Source organism: Pleurodeles waltl, chromosome 1_2, assembly GCF_031143425.1.
Source record: "Pleurodeles waltl isolate 20211129_DDA chromosome 1_2, aPleWal1.hap1.20221129, whole genome shotgun sequence".
NCBI lineage: Eukaryota > Metazoa > Chordata > Amphibia > Caudata > Salamandridae > Pleurodeles > Pleurodeles waltl.
This window is the reverse complement of record NC_090437.1, coordinates 977,488,940-977,506,800: the sequence shown is the minus strand read 5'-3', so window position 1 is coordinate 977,506,800 and position 17,861 is coordinate 977,488,940. Positions and strand designations below refer to the sequence as shown.

General features: G+C 43.3%; 1 protein-coding gene across 3 annotated transcripts in view; it reads right to left on the bottom strand.

Annotated features, from left to right (window-relative positions):
• The window catches only part of LOC138246638 (uncharacterized), a 403,830-nt gene that overhangs the window by 300,177 nt on the left and 85,792 nt on the right, over nt 1-17,861 (bottom strand). The window lies entirely within an intron of this gene.

The following is a 17,861-nucleotide window of genomic DNA, read 5'->3' as shown; positions in this document are numbered from 1 at the left end:
GTCACTCTCTGTCAGTGCTTCTCTATGGTTCTCTTGGATTCCTCTTCCGAGTTACTGTTTGGGACCACTGCCCGTTCTAGCCTCACAGTTGGTAGGACGTGTATATATACTTTCTCAAGTGAGAGATGTCCCTCTAGTGAAATCTGGGGTCTCTCTTTCCACTTATCCAGAAAAGATAATCCAATTTTATTTAACATAACTACTAGTGTTCCTGTCTGGTTGTCTACTACTACCTATTGGGCTTAACCCTTGGCTACTATAAGGTGAAAGGGGAGCTCTCTGGTATTTATTTTTTCAGGATTACATTTTTTTTTTAAACATGATTAAACTAGCTTTCAGAGCCCTTGTTAAGTGTATGTGAGGGGTCAGCAACTGCATTAAAAACAACTTCAGGTGTGATTGGAGTGTATAATTTCACCTATATCTGATAGGGTCTACATGTTTCAGATGGTTTTTACAAACCAAAAGAATTCAAATAGAAGTACATTTTCTAGAAGCTGATAATTTTTGACGCCACATTTCTAGCCCCTTGCGAAAATCCACAATGAGAGGAAGCCATCACCTGTAAGACCTAATGTGTGCTATAAATTCCATAATGGAACCTTTATCCAAGTTTAGTGACCACTTCCTTGACCCGTTGGAAAAAAGATCTCTTCTTATGTAAGAGATACTAAAGGACCCACTTTGTATGTTATGGCTAATTCAATTTGACCCCCCCCAAAAAAAACTATTAACGGGCCTTGATGTTGAGAGTCTGTATACAAACTTACCCCAAGATGAGATATTGCAAGTTATTGAGAGACTGGTTTTTTTCTGCTGAATGAGAATATAACACCCTCAACACTTTGTCCTTGAATGCATGAGATTAGCACTTTTGCAAAATCACTTTGAGTATAAGGGGACCCTGTACTTTAAGATACATGGGACTTCGATAGAAAGCACATTTACCCCCCCCCCCCCCACCACCACCAGCATATCATGTCTGTATGTGCACAACTTCGAGGAGTTGGTAGCGACATCAAAAGAGAACCCACAGATATAAGCTTTTACTCTGGAAACAATACATCAATGATGTGCTGGTTTTCTGCGATGGAGATGAAGGGGGTGTTCTAAGTTTTGTCAATTGGCTTAACTAGCAGAACAAATATCAGAAATGTACGCATTCAAAGCACAGGGAAACCCTTACTTTCTAGCCAAGAGTATCTTCCGTGGCGAGGGATGCTAAAAAAACAAAACTGCATCAAAAACCCAACATTCTCTTTAAACTCAGTAATTTCCACCCATGCCCCCTACAAGCAAATCTGCCCTAAGGGTAGTTTCTGGGATTACTAAGGTAGTAATGCAGCTATCTGGGAGACTTCAAAACACAGGCAGAGGCAGTGAGCGATACTCTGCAAAAGCGTGGCTATCCCAAGCTCATAAGAAATACAAGGATGTGAGTGGATAATAGCGGGAACGCTCTCCTAGAACCAACTACTCAAAAGACAAAGGAGGAACAAATAGTATGACTACATTAAACATCATATCAAACCAGATTGAGAAGATCATAAATAAGAACTAAGAATCCTCAACACTGGAGGATTAAACCTGAAGAAACCTCCTCTCACACACAAAAGAGGTAGAGACTTGAAAGATGTAATGGTACACACAAGAAAAGAAAGGCAAATGACTATCATTCACACTCTGTGGAACCTACCCAAAGGTACATACTATTTTCCTTGGGGAAATTGTAGTGTCTGTCACATGACAAAAACACCTAAAACACCATACTCACTGTAACACAAACCATGTTGTTTACTTGATAACATGACGGTGTTGTATTTATTATGTTATCATGACCATAAAGAAGGTAAACCTCTGAGCACGAAAACACAGATGCCACCTGAGATGCAGTAGGGCTAATACCAAAATAGCCAGCGTCAACGGTGAGAGTTGGCACGAGACCTTGAGAAAGGTAGAGTTAAAGATAAAGAGAGGTGAAGGCAGAGTGTTCGTACGAGGATGCAAACAATGGCGGGCCAAGACATTTCAAATATGTAGTGCTTTGGTACACAGGATGACATCACAAGTTTGGCCATCTCACTGAAAAACTGTTTTAAGTTATCCCTTTTTCCACAGAAGAAAAACGCCGGGAATTATCGCAGTAGTTTGCATGACAAACAGAAAGGGTTGGTTCGTATGCATGTGAGAGTGTTATACTGAATGGGTGTGGATAAAAAAAAAAAAAACAATATAATTGAAATATAAAAATTGACGGTGGACTTGAAAGAAGCCGCACTCACAGGGATTCCATTTAGCGTTGAAGAAATCCAGCTTACTTTTTTGGCAAATAAAAAGCACGTCGACCCTATTACATGTGGGAGAAAGAATAAAAACTCTTTCAGATGTGACTGAAATGCGATAGAGTCATTTAACAAGAGACCTGAAAGATTTTTTTTTTTTTTTTTTTAATGAAACCTGAACAAATGAAAACCAAACAGCGCCCCTTTCACCTAGCAGAGGTCAAGGAATAAGCCCACCCACTAATAGTGGGCAACTGGGTAAGAACTCGAGGATGAAGCATGCCACACAGAGATGTGTCGGTGAGAGTTCTAGTAAAACAAGAGGGATTACCCTTGATGGACAAGTAGAAATGGGGACCTTAGGTTTCATCAGAGGGACATCTGTCCCTGGAAAAAGTAGATTACTTGTCTTGAGCAGAAAAGGTGCCCCTCCATTAGGGATACGTCTCACTGTGCCCTACGTGTTTTGATATCTTGGGACATCTATCTCCTCTTACTTTCCTCTCCGCTTCCTATTGTTTGGACCGATATTCTCACTAGCCGAATATCAATCAGTCAACAAACTCAGAGTGCACAGCTACTCCGAGAGCGCCCCAGCGCTACTAGGCCCTCCGATCATCAGTGCTGACAGAAATTACTTAAATGCCATTCCAGAGAGCCAGGTCTTAAGAAGGCGTTTGAAGGTGGGTTTGTCTTTAATCGCCTTCAGCTGAAAAGGAAATGAGTTGTAGGTGGTGGCAGCAAGGTAGGAAAGAGAAGAACCACCCCATTTTGTCCTCCTTGTCTTGGGCCCACTGCCAACAGCACCTCACTGGAGCATAGAGATTGAGCCGGACAGTATGGTCAATCCTGATCCTCAAGTGCCATGGCCTTGTTTGATGAAAATCTCTGAGAGTCAACATGAGCCCTTTAAACCGAACTCTTCCCTTGATGGGAAGCCAGTGCTGTTCTTTCAGATGATGCTGTATATGAGTTCTGGGCACTTTTAATGGAAGCTGAGCTGCAGCATTCTGTACTAACTGCAGCCCTATCAGATGGTATGCTGGTAAGCCCCAATAAAGGGCATTCACATAGTCTAGTAGTGGCTAGGTCATACATTATCGTTTTTTGATACTGCCCAGGTAGCAAGTACAATAAAGATACAAAAAAAGATTTTAAGAGGCCATAACAGACGACCACAGCACTATCGACCTGTGCACAAAACAAAGTCATGTTTTCGAATTTTACCCCAAGATTCCACACTACAGAAGTAGGGGCTGGAGAAGGTGGGACCTGACTGGGCTCACAATGACCATCCCAGAAAGGAGGAGGTGAGACAAATAACAGGATCTCCATTGTGCTGGTATTGCACAGAAAATTGCTCAGACACATCCATTGGAAAACAGCTGAGGCATGCCTTGAGGTTATTTAAGGGGTTGAGATTGTCCCTGTCTAGCGTGAGGACAATTTGTGTATCGTTAGCGTAGGACACCACCTGCATGCCACAAGATTCAATCAGCACGGCAAGAGGTGTCTCACACACACACATTATATAATGTTGGGCATAAAGCAGAGCCCTGGGAAACGCCAAACTCTAGAGATTTGGTTCAGAGGGGTGGGGTGCCATCCCAACCGCTTTGCTACGGTCCAATAGGAAGGAGTGAAACCAGGTCAATGCAGAACCTCTGATGCCAATGCTTCCCAATCAGTTGTAGTAGAAAGGAATGGGTCACTGTATTGAAAGTTGCAGACAGATCGAGATGCAGGAATGCAACCTGCTTCCCCTGGTCTACCACCAGCTTAATAGTGTCTGAGACCTCAGCAAGAGTATATTTCATACTGAAAGCTAGTCTAAAGGCAGAGTGGGAAGGTTGTAATAATTGGTGTTGGTCAAGATATTCAGATAATTGTCGATTGACCCACTTCTCCAAAATCTTAGAGAAAGCTGGCAATAATTAAATTGTTCTGATACTAGCCACAACAGACCTGTCTGCCAATGGCTTCTTTAGCAAGAGGATTAATTTGGCCTATTTGCAACAGCTAGGCACTATTGCCGATCTTAAGGAATTATTTAAGAGAAGATTAAGGGTGGGGTTAAATAGCTGTGCAGTTAGCCGCTAGAATATGAGGAGGGCATGAATGGTCGGATGCCCCAGATTTACAGGCTCTTGCAGGGTGATCAGACTGAACTCACGAAGGTAGCAAACAAAGGACTCCACAGAGGTTGCCGGTAGTCCTTCTGACACACCCGTCTCCAGGGGGCCATCAATTCCCATAGGAACATCCACAATACTTCTGATTTGTTTCAGCAAAGAAGTCAGATAACTGGGCACATACAGTAGATTTGGGGAAGCTTTTATTGCTATGTGCAGTTTTTAGAATTCTTTGATAACAAAATCAGAGGTATTGTGGACGCTCTTGTGGGAAACAATATTGACTTCTACTCTCTTTATCCTTTTTGGCCACTTACTGCTGGTGGCCCATCTCCACTCTAGCCAACTACCGGTAGGGACATCTTTCTCCTTTGGCCTCTGTCCTACAACCACCTCCTCTCCTTTGGTTTTCTCATCTGCGTTTGTCCCGCACAGTCAACTGAAATCTAAATACTGGAACCAAGCACTGCAAGTCTAGTATGTAGTTTTTTTGCCCTGGGATTTTGACTTTGACTTACTTGTATTTACTGCACAGTGAGCACCAGTTGGTCCCATCTGCTTCGATTACATACAATTCTTTGCCTTCTAATTAATTTACTCGAATCCCTGTCCTTGTTTGCTTACTTCAAACAAGTCATGTGCCCCTTGTGTATTCCACAGATCACTGTTTTGTAGCTGAAAATGTTGCTGTGATGTCTCACATCATATGAAACTGGTTGTACATAGACTACTAAATTGTGGGCAAGGATAGTTGCAGTCCTGCGCAAGCTCATCTACTAGACTGGTGCCCAACCTAGTCAATAAATAAAAGTAATCAAAAGTTCCGTAGGGAGCACTTAACACAAAATCTTAAGTTAACACATTTATTGCCAAATGCTATACTTACAATGAAATCTAGTTTCAACAGGGTTTCCCAACACATACATCAGTAAGGAGCTTGTTTGTATTCATGTGCCATTTTTTTTTTTTTAGGAATCAAATTACTTGAACCACTTTTTATACACACAAAAAAAACATATGGTCAAACATATCTAGGAGTATCAAAAATTCCTGAAAACAACAATATAATACAGTTACAATTAAAAGGTTGCAATCAAAATACCTCAGCCAACACGTGTTTTGCGGCAATACGTGCCACTTCTTCAGGGCTGAAATTATAAGAACAGAACACAATACTTGAGTCAGTCTATGTGCATCAAGTAAAAAAGAACAAAAAGGATACCAGTTAGTAAGTCACATATCACACATTATTAATAATTGCTACATTCTGTAATACCCCAAGAGCATCCCCACTTGTGTTTCCAAAATTTCATAATGAATGAACTTATTAGTCTAACACTTATGATTAATACCAATCTCATCACCCTACAGTCTCTAGTTTTTAAGGGCACCGTTCTGGACACAATCCAATCTGAAATACATTATTCCACTTTCCACTTCTTGAGGCCCTTATGTCTACTACCACCCTCGGATTCCCAAATATTACTATGGTAATTTTCCACACACATTCTTCAAATCCAAAACATCCCCCCGTAATCTTCCAAAATATCTGCTCCACTGGTGATCCCAATATTCATATAACCCATAACAAGTATCCTCAATTTCGTATATAAGTACTCAATAATGACGGCTGGAAAATGATTTGATACCGATTTTCATTGAAGTATTGGTTGATTGGAAACCATAGGAGTTACTTTGCATATATGTCACGTCCTGGCAGGTGAGTGTGTTTTGAGTACTTATATAGGGAATTGAGGATTGGTTATAATCCTAAGTATTAGACTAGTATGTTCATTCATTATGAAATTTTGAAGACACAAGTGGGGATGCTCTCGGGGTATTACAGAATGTAGCAATGTAATAATAATGTGTGATATGTGGTATCCTTTTTGTTCTCTTTTACTTGATGCACATAGACCGACTCCAATATTGTGTTCTGTTCTTATAATTCCAGCCCTGAAGAAGCGGCAAGTATTGCAACGAAACACGTGTTGGCTGATGTATGTGTTGGGAAACCCTTTTGAAACTAGATTTCATTGGAAGAATAACATTTGGCAATAAATGTGCTGATTAACTTAAGATTTTGTGTCGTACATAGGTCATGTAATGTTTGCATTGCCTAAATACTTATCATTTATATACTATTGTTTCTGAAGCTACTCCATCGAGGATGTTTTTGTTCCCATTTCGTTCTGTGATTGTGAGTGTGAAGACAGTCAGATAATAGAGTTGCACTTGTGGTGCATTGTGTGAGATTTTTTTTTTTAAATAAATTAGAGAATTGCCTGCTCTATTTTCTAATTGTCTCTTTATGAATATACTACTAATGCTACAATTTATGTTATGTGTCTTTTTAAATGTTGAAAGATTGATCACAAACAATTGAAAATGGAAAAAAGGGCTCTTGGCGTTTGAAAATTGTATCTCGTAAGCAGGCAAAGGAGGCATAAACAATTCTTGATGATACCCAGAACATGGGTAAGGACTGTGGTCACCTGTAGGACAGTAGCAAAGGTTTGAGAACCAATGATTATGCAGGAACGAGGAGCATCAGCGGTTACAGCATATTCATTAGGGGTGGCAGTGGCACACAGGTTCCTCCCAAATATGTGACTTTTCCATTGAGGGCAAATCTGCAACAGCCTGTGTGAATTGAACCCAAAGTTTTGCATCAGAACACAAGTCCCATCTTTTGAATGGACTGCAAGACCTGGCCATCCTGTGCACAATTTGTAATCAGTATTAACAACAATAGCAATGATGTGTTTCTAGAGAGGTGTGGGAATTGACATATACACCAAGCACAGCTAATTATCTTTTGAAAATCTCCGACTGATATGTGAGAGAATCCAAATTTACATATTTTGAAAACTTAGCTGTATAAAAGCACAGCACATATTGAAGCTATAATGGGAAGATGGTAGCAGTCGTCTCAAGATGATGTTAAAAAGGACCACCCATCCTCTAGGAGCCTTATTCATAACAAAGCTAAGATTCCTTATTTTAGAGTACTAAAGGATCCATCTAATGGTGAAAGTTGGATGTCCAACAGCACATGGCTGTGCACCATCTAAAAAGGACAGGTTGTTGTGTCAACGGCCCAGTGCTACCACTGCAGTGAAATTATGATTTGCTAAACAAACATAATTTAACTTATCTTGTTTATGGTAGGCATTAGTAGCAGAGATAATGCACAGGGTGAAAACATGACAGAAGGACAATGTCAGTTTGGATGTGTACAGTCTTCTAGGTAATAGTGTGTTACAGTGGAGTGGTTCTAGTATGTGTAATAACCACAATCTGGACACTGCACAGAATGGTTTGGTGTGTAAATGAGGATCCGGTTGGTGGATCAGAGATTTACAGAAGAGGTATAATGCTTGAGTCTTTGTGTGAGGTCTGATGATAAACTGACATTGATGCTCTTAAATATCAGAGTTAGGGGTCTATAAAGTATACTGTATTTGTGAGAGAGCCAGGTGGCCCGTCTTGGTGATTGTCTACCCTGGTGAGTTTATGAAGGTTTGTAGTGCAAGGTATATGACTTTATTAGAGGAAATGAGAGCCAAGTCTGGCAATCTAGGTGGACACTGCAATATTCAATTTTGCTCAGGACTATGGTGGTTGATTAAGACTTTAAACACAATGCGACCACAGCACACAGATGAATAGTCCAATCAAATTGCAAGGATTTGTATCCATGGTAGGATGTTGGAGTTGGAGAAAGAAAACGTAAGTGTCCCAAGTCCGTAGGAGAAGGTGTCTTTATTTGGAGGCACAGTTTGCCTCAATACAGATAACGCGTTCTTCAAAATACAGTCAACAAGTGTTTCGTCACTCAGGTGACTTCATCAAGGCTAGACCATCCGGCCAGCTAGGAAATGTTGGAGTGCCTGCAGTTAGGCTAGTAGATCTAGATCTGGAAAAGTCTGTTAATGGTAGTAACTCTAGAACATTGAGGTACGTGAAGTTCTAGTAGTGACTGAAGGCCCTGATAAGCCTCCAACCACAAAAAAAAAAGTGTCAACGTGCGGAGCTGGAAAAAGTCGTCCGGTCAGTCCTTCGCCTTTGGACTGACTGGACGACTTTTTCCGGCTCTGCACGTTGAAGCGTTTTTTTGTGGTTGGAGGCTTATCAGGGCCTTTTCAGTCTTCACAGTTACTACTGGAACTCCCCAGTGACTTCATCGCATATAATCCCGTGGTCACAGACTGCTGCCCTAGCTGCAGAGCAGACTCAGTGGACATGGTACACATGTTCTAGATCTGGGACCCTTACAACCTTACTAGGACACCATACTATCCGACATATCAAGAGCCACGGGCAAGGAACGATTAACCACTGCTAAGAGAGCGTAGCAATGTTGGGGAAAACGGCCATCCACCTCCCCCTACCCCCCCACCCCCCCCAATCTCGCTTTAGCACGCAAGGCGCTCAATTGGGTGCAGGAGGGAGGCACTGCACTCCGCCATGAGGAGTATCGCAGAGTGAGGATATTCCTGTTTGTGTACCACTGGAACCTGATCCTTCCTTACACCTCAGCCTGTGGAAGGATCCCAGCCGCTCTAGACATTTAAGTCAAGACATAATTCTGAATGTCAGATCTCCCATCCTTCCCACCCCCTCCAATATTCTCATTCCCCTGTCCCCCCCTGCAGAGGCACTTGGTCTGATCCTCTCCTGCCCTGCCTCATCTCCCTCGTTTGGAGGATTTCGATTTCCAGAGTACCCACCCTTGCTGTTATACCTGTGAATGACTCTTGGTGAGATTTCCTGTTTTTTTTTTCCTTCTCGTAGTTGTTAAATCTTTTCACCCAAAAAAACACTGCAACATAAACACTAAACTACCATGCATGCGAGTGTGACTATGAGCATTGCTCTGTTCCAACCGTACTCTCTCGTTAGTACCTCTTACTACACTTGCATTTGTGTATGTATGCTGTTGTAATATGCTTTAGCTTGTATGTGTCAATAAAAATATATATTTTTTTAAATCACTACCATCACATCCTCACTGCTCCACATTCCCCCTGATCACCTCTTCCCCCCGTCCACCCCATTCCCATATTTACATCTATCACATATCAGTTGTTCCATTTGACCATTTGGTTGGCTAAAGGTACACACAGTGGGCCTCAGATAAAGCTGCTGGGGTCACCACTTATTCACAATCATAAACTGTACATGCGTGCAGGTGTGTGCATATATGTAAACCTATAGATATGAGTATGTGTATAAGGTGTCAGCACCTTGTTACTGACCTCGATTCAAGTTACATGCTGAATATTTTAATTACTCTTTAATATATACATCGAAAGATTTAATTGTATACATATACCCAGTTCTATTGACTATTAGTCTTTTACTCTGTTTCTGCTGACACAGTGATTGCTGTGGTGTGGTATCAGCATATTATCAGAATATCTTATGCCATAAATTTGTGTCCTAAATATAGCTTTGTAAAATATCCTCAATTGGAGTCAATAATAGTAAATCTACACCCATTGAGGCAATGTTTTTCTAAACATTATTTAAGACACAATATTTGTGTCACGATATTTCTGTATATGATATTCTGACATGCTGTATATTTCGAGATATACCAGACTCAATGATGTGCCTTTTTCCCTGCCTCCTTTAACCTTAGCAACTTGGCTGTATTTTTGCTGCTTATTTCATGGTCACAATCAAACTCTCTCTCTTTCTCCCTCCTATCCCTCTTTTTTTCTGATGGTTGAAGCTGCCTGTGTGTGACAGCTAGTAGTGTTGTCACAAAAATAAATTATACTGTGCAGAACATAGATGGAATTTCTACAGAGAGGGGCAGGACTGAGGCCGTTTGCTTCAAACAGTAGCAACAGTTTGGTACCAGCCGCATAAACTAGTTGTACCAGTGCTTAATTTGCAAAAGAATGAGTGCCAGTGCCCAAAACTCTGCTCGGAAGCCCGTGCTGGTGCAATTAAACGTTTGTGTACGAAATACCAAGGCTGTATTCTCTTAACTCCACCTCATGTCACTTTAATCCACTACCAGACACTCCCTGCCTCCGTATCCCATTCTTACAGGTTTCTGCTTCCTCTCTTTGTAACATTTTTTTTGCCTTTCTTTTTCTCAATCTTTCAGATATGTGTATTTTTCCCTCTCTTGCTCTCAGTAAATACCTGCTGCAAAAAAAGAAGCACCGGTCCCCAAAAATAAGTGCTGGTGGCCCCCACTTGTAACCACCGCCTCCGATTAAGTCATACCTGGTTATTTGTATGGCATTGGTGCCCACCTCCCTCGGTTAACCATCATAAAACCCTCAAATAGAAACACTGTATTGCAACAGCGGCTACCACTAGAGGGCGCCAGGGTGCCGCCCACATTGATTTCCTAGTTATGTGGATGGTAATTGCCAAGAACAGTTACCATCCACATAAGTTGTTTTGTAATTTAAAAAAAAACAGGGCTTTAAGCCCAGGCAATTTGCTGCCCTCGGTGTCTGGCTGCCTATCGTTCTTGCTGAGACGAGAATCAGTCAGCCAGGCACTACTGTTAGTGACACATGCTCTAGTGAGCATGTGCAACACAGCTTTTTTTTTATTTTTTTTTTTTTTAATTACAGTCCGTAAGCTGGCTGACCTAGTGCCAGCCCTGGCCTGCAACTTTTGGGGGTCTGAAGAGACCTCCCATTCATGACGCCAGCAGTTTCATATTTGCAAGCACTCCCAGGCATCTAGGGTACAAACCCTGTATTATCAGGACTGTCTGTCAATCATTTCAGAGGCTGCAGCTGATAAAGGGTGTTGCTTCCAGTCTGTGAAGGACTGAGGGCATGTGACAGGAGGCCACAGAGCCATGAGACTGACGTCGAGCCACATGTATGCTGTTTAGAGCATGTAATATTTGGTATTTAAAGTGATCCCTTTGCGTGCTTTTAAGTTGCGGGAGTGTTTCACTTTATTTAGTACATCCATTCATATCACTATACTTAGAGGTATTTATTAACAGTTTTAATAAATGCCTCTTAGTACAATGATATTAACTGATGTACTAAAGCAAAACACTCCTGCATGTTAAAAGCACACAAAGGGAGCACTTTTAAATATAGCAATTCTCAATGCGCTTTACTGGAGTACATCAGTTTAGATCACTAGGGAGTCAAGTAGGCCTTATGAATGAGGCAGAATTAAATGTACTTAATTGAGTGTTGTAGGGGATTTAGCTGAGCTATTCTAGTGCTTTAAGCCAGTCAGAGTCAAAGAAAGGTTGTCCCACAGAGTCCATTTCAGCTTGTCAAAGGCCTGTTCTAGGTCGAGAGACAGAAACACGGTCCGATACCATGCAAGAGGGGCATGTTCCATAATGGTGTATAGTCTTTGTACGTGTAGCAAGAGGTTGCAACAGGGAACAGAACCATTCTGGTGGCGTGAAACAGGTCGGGAAGAAGGGGCGAATATGGGCTACAAAAACCTGACTTAGGATCTTGTAATCAGGCGAGATGAGGGAGATTGTCCTATATGAGGAATGGAGTGTGGGACTTCACTAGGTTTCGGTATCAGTACCATCTGGGCCTTTCACAAGGAAGGAGGTAGAGAGCCCACTTCCCTTGCCGATTGGAAAATTTTTAGGATGTGCGGTGTTAGAACTGGCTTCTTTTAGCATGTTTCCTCTGTCTTTTTGCCTTCTGACCTCCTGTTTTTATGGTATGCTGGACTCTGTTTTTGCTGGTTTGTTGTCTCTGCGTGCTTTACCACTGCTGATCAGTGCTAAAGTGCAAGCGCCCCTATGTAAATTGTATTGGTGATTGGTTTATCCATGATTGGCATATTTGATTTACTGGTAAGTCCCTAGTAAAGTGCAACGTGTGAGCCCAGGGCCTGTAAATTAAATACTACTAGTGGGCCTGCAGCACTGCTTGTGCCACCCACATGAGTAGCCCTGTAAACATGTCTCAGAACTGCCACTACAGTGTGTGTGTGCAGTCTTGTACTGCCAATTCGACCAGGTAAGTGTACCCACTTGCCAGGCCCAAACCTTCCCTTTTAGTACATGTAAGGCACCCCTAAGGTAGGGTCCAGTGTATGGTGAAGGTGGGACATGTACTGATGTGCTTTACATGTCCTAACAGTGAAATACTGCCAAATTCGGTTTTCAATGATGCAAGACCTCTCTCTCTCTCATAGGTTAACATTGGGGCTGCCTTCAATATCTTTAAAGTGTAGTTTCCTTTTGAGAGCAGAGAGGAATATGGAGTTTGGGGTCTCTGAACTCACAATTTAAAGATACATTGTCGCATAGGCTCTCATTATCCTCATTAGACTACTGGATTTGGGCGGCAGAATCACCTGCACTGTGGGGGACTGAGTCTGAACCCAATACAGGTGACACCTGTCGGCCTAATCCGGGTTCTGCTCCGGCTAACTGGCAGTGCCTCATCTCCACCCAAGAGCAGGGATGATTGGGCAGCCGAGCGCATGACACAATTGACACCTCAGGGAAATAGCAGTCACTCAGACCACATCCGTTTCTCTCAGTTACATTAGTCTCACAAATAAAAGGACAATCAGAGGCAGACTAGAGTTCAATAACGTTTCATTAAAGAAACTGCATCTTAGATAATAAAGCATGTACTGCAATAACTATGACGATGAAGCATGACAGGATTAAAATTGTGACAAGGAGAGTAAAGCATAAAAATAACGTTATCATATTGTCACTAGAGTCGTTAAAATAGCTCCTACCTATGCTGTGTTAGAGCACAGCATCTTAAGCTTTAGTTCTGCCCTTCAGGTTCCTATGGGAAGACATTATCCCTCATACCCGAGCAAGAGGCCTGTAGTCTACATAAGCAGCTGCAGCAAAGCAATCAGAATACAGTTGTGGTCATCTGGCTGGAATCTCCCTCTAACGTACATGGGTCAAAGTAGTGTTTTTAATAATAAATCAGCAGATGTTCCAAGAAAGGATGCCTACGTAAGAGTGTGTATGTATCTATGAACACTAGAGACAAAGCTTTACCACGTTTGCCGGCAACCTAGCTTACTGCAGCCTTGAGAAAAGCACAGAGTGAAAGAAATGTCTTGTTTAAGAGCGCAGTGCTGGCCTAAGCAAAGAACAGCTAGATAGAGAAAATAGAACAAGGCCGCAAACATGGCTATTGTTAAAATAATAAACAAATCTGAACAAAATATATCTAGGATAAAGTGCACAGCGGCAGGCCTAGTTTGCTAAAATACCGTGTACGAAGCTGTAACTAAAATGGCTCCATAACATCTTTTAGTGAAGTTGGTTTTTAGATTGTTTGTTTGAAAATGGCACTTTTAGAAAGTAGGCATTTTTCTGCTTAACCATTCTGTGCCTCTATATGCTTGTGTATTCATCGTCCGGGTCAGACTGACAGTTGGGCTGTTGTGAATCCCCTCTAGAAAGTGACACAAAGGGAGCTGGGGTGTAACCTACATATCCTTATGAGCCATCTGGGCTCATATGCCTGCCCTCACATAATGCAGTCTCCGGACCCCTGGCGTGTGTCTAGTGCCTGGCCTGTGCAAGGTTGGATCCTGTGCACAACAGAGACTTTCCTTTTAAGTTTGCCTACTTCAAAGGCAGAAAGGGGTATAAATAGTAGACACAAAACCCCAGACTTTTAGAACACTTCTGGATCAAGAGGAACCTCTGCCAAGGAGAAGTGCTGAAGAGCTGGAGGAGTAATGCCCCTTTGCTGTGTGCGCTTTGCTGGGTTGGCCTGCAGTTGCTGCTTCTACCTTAAAGAGGGCAAAGACTGGACTTTGCTGTGCATCCTGCTTGTGAGGTTTGGAGTAGAGCTTGCCTCCTGTTGGAAGTCTCACGGATATCAAAGACTTCAGCATCATCTGGCTGCAACACTGGGAACTGTGTGTTTTGTGCTGAAACAGGAGAAAAACCACTGTCGCCGTCAACAATGCCGCTGCCTGCACTGTGACCTGACAACGCCACACGGAGCCGTGCCCCATGACACACTGCAACCCTGCTCTCACCGACGCCACCACCTGATGCAGTCACCGAGCCACTGCTTGCACCCTGACCTGTGGACCCCACACTTCGCATTGCCTTGCTCACACTGCAGCCTTTGCATCCTAGACGACGCTCCACGCTGACACCTGCGCCGCTGCCTGCACCGTGGCCACCGCTCATGAGGTACACGAAGCACCGTCTCGTAATCGTAGCTCCGGTCCACTGACGCCAGCACCATTGACTCCAGTGTCAACAGACACCCCTATCTGCACCATGACCCGTGGATGCCGCACGGAGCCCGCTCTGCACCGCACCCCTGTCTCGGGCCTACAGATGACAGCGCTTCAGCAACACCTATGCTGCTGCCTGCTCCGTGACCTGGAGACACCTCACATTGCACCGCAGCCCTGGCCTCATCTGCGCCACAGGACGTCGCAACTGACCCGCTGAATGCACCGTGACCTGTGGGCGCGACACGTCGCATCACCCCACTCCACACCGCAGCCCTGATGACATCCAACTCAGCACTCTTGACTTTGTCTACCGCCCGGAGTTTAATCTGCAATGTGTGTGACTTCAGGGGCTCGACGACCCCCGCACCGACCTAAAAAATAAATGCCTGCGACGCAGCACTCTGGATCGCATCAAGAGGATCAGGACGCCCTGCCTTTCCAAGGTACTGTTTGCGGGCCTTCCCAATACCGTAGCTGGCCCGTGATGCTGCAGCCGGACTGAACTGGTGGATTTGTTGTTCACAATGCCATGATAGCCCCGGACTGACCTATCAACTTCAAGGAACTGTATTCTTAAGTAATTCTTGCAAAATTCATATCTTTATTACTGTATGTTGGATTTTTCACATTTTGGTTTTGTTTTACACAAATAAATATTGGCTATTATTTCTAAAACTGGTGTGGTGTACTTTTGTAGTGTTTGCACTGTATTACTGTGTGTTATGTGCAAATGCTTTACATATTACTTCTGCGATAAGCCTGACTGCTCATGCCAAGCTACCAAAGGAGTGAGCCGGGTTATCTGAGCGGGTATCTCCCTTATCCTGACTAGAGTGAGGGTCCCTTCTTGGACAGGGTGCAAACCGACTGCCAACTAGAGACCCCATTTCTAACATGTGGCATTAGAGGACTCGTATGCTGCATACAATTTGAGGATTAGCCCATCAGGGCCAGGTGATCTGCCTCAAGGAAGGACTCTCATTGCTCTCTAATTTCCTGTTCCATGATGGGACCCTCAAGAGCAGTTCAGAGGCCATCGGGTATCTTAGGTAAGTGGATATCCACAAGGATAAAGAACTGCTGGTGCTATAGCATCTGTAGAATTACAAAGCATGGAAAAGTATGAGAGAAACTCTACATTAATTTTGCTCTGGGTATGATGAAGTGTACCAGATTGGTCACAAATTCTGTAAATAGGGGCCCCTATCAAGAGGGGGGCTGCCAACTGAGCAAGGAGCCTGCCAGGTTGATCCGCCTCTGAGTGGGAGCAGGCTATGTGGCCATCCAGTCCAAGCAGCGAAGGCACTGTAGTAAAGTAGGATTTGTCTCTCTTGCTCCAGCTAAATTATCTCTACGCTTGGGGACAGCCAGTGTCTTGTGCTCATGAGGGCCCAAAATCTTCTCTAATTCAGACAATTGCTCCTTAATTGGTTGGTGTGACCCCACCACAGTTCTAATAAAGAGACCTCGCAGCACAGTCTTAAAAGCCCCCCACTCCACCAGAAAGGAGGAAGCGGAGTGTTCGCTGTGTGCAAAATATTAAGTCATAGAGAGTGATTCAAAAGCCGGGCCTTCCAACTAGTGGGGTCCAGGCTGGGCATCCTACCCCAGTGCACGTCTATGTACAGTGAGTTGTGGTCAGATTATGTTTTACCAAGATATGTTACATTTGTGGTCTGTGCTGCAAGGGCTAAAGAGCATACCATGTAATCTAGGGAGACATGTAGGTTGTGAGGAGAGGAGAAAAACAAGACTCCTTATCATGTGGGTTCTGTGCCTGCCATACAACAGTTCGGGACCAATGAATCATTCATTCAGTAGCAGTAACAGAATTACAGGTAACAGAGGCATGGGGGGGGGAGGAGTCTGCAAACGGTCAAGAGCAAGGACCACAGTTAAAATCCCCACTTAGGAGCCACCTAGTGTCAAATCGCCAAGTGGGGAGAGAGGATCGGAAAATAACAGAGTTGGTCAGTTGGGGGGGTGGGGGGGGTAGAAGCATTCCAGGACTCTATTGACAGTCTAGGTAGCCTCAGAGCAAAATATAGGACCCATCTTTGTCTATTACCACCCTGTTATCCGCAGGGAAACACCTGGGCAGGCCAAGTTAACTGCACCTCTGGAATAGGAGTATGTAGTGTATAAAAGTTGGCCACACCAGCGGGAAATGGTGAAGTGTGGCCCTCTTGGACTCATACTGGTTCTCATTTTTAAACTTACTTTTATATTGTACATTTTACATGTTTTAGCTGGATTGCTTTTAGCAATGATCTTACAACCTTTTCTCAACCTATAATCAGTACATTCTGTTCAAGGCTAGGAACACAGTACATGATATCCTAGTGCTTGCACTTCCTGTTCAGGAGATAGCTTCTAACATTTAGACATAGCATTGCGTCTGAGCTGTGTTGCATAATAGTGTGGCTTTTATTATATAAATGGTGCACTGATCCAAAAAGGGGGAGAGCGGCATTCCGGCCGTGACCATCCTGGGATGAATGCTGTATTCGACATGCAGTTTTGCTGGCTCTAATCTTCCAATGTCTTGAGGATGGCAATCTACACCACAAGCTGACCCTAAAGCAGTTTCCAGGTATGGGGCTAAGGTTCATCCCTTTGATAAGGCAAAGGCAGAAGTGTACATGTGCTATGCTCTCAGTCTAGCCATAGGGTTAGGTAAGAACCTCTAGAACTCACTTACCATGGTTGGGTTGTTCATTATCTTTACCATGTTCACAGTGCTGGTAACTTTGCTCCATTTTATCTGCCTAATTATTGCAGCTCACTCTCTCTATTCAGGATTACAAATGTTTTAATAAATGTATTGAAAACTTTTATTGTCTCTCTCTTGTGTGTTCATCTGAGCATGCAAGAATAATACAACGAAAGGGTAAGATCTGGTTCCATGACTTTCTTGGGAGTCAGTGTGTCATATTTAGGTTGCCATAATCACATTCCACCCCAGCAGGTTTAGGGGTCCGGGTGAGGCATTGTAAGCTAGCCAGGTGTGGAAAGACTTAGACCCCCATATTCTAAAGTTCTGTCACTCTACTATGCAGTCCTATTATCTTAATAGGAATCGTATAATAATGGAGCTTTTCTCCCTTCTTTCGATCCAAATGGGTCTCTTGCAGGAACACCTTATGGGTCCCAGATGAACTAATCTGGGAATAAAGGTTGTATTGCTTCACTGCAGATCCCATTCCCTGGACATTCCATGTTAGGAGCCTATAAGTTG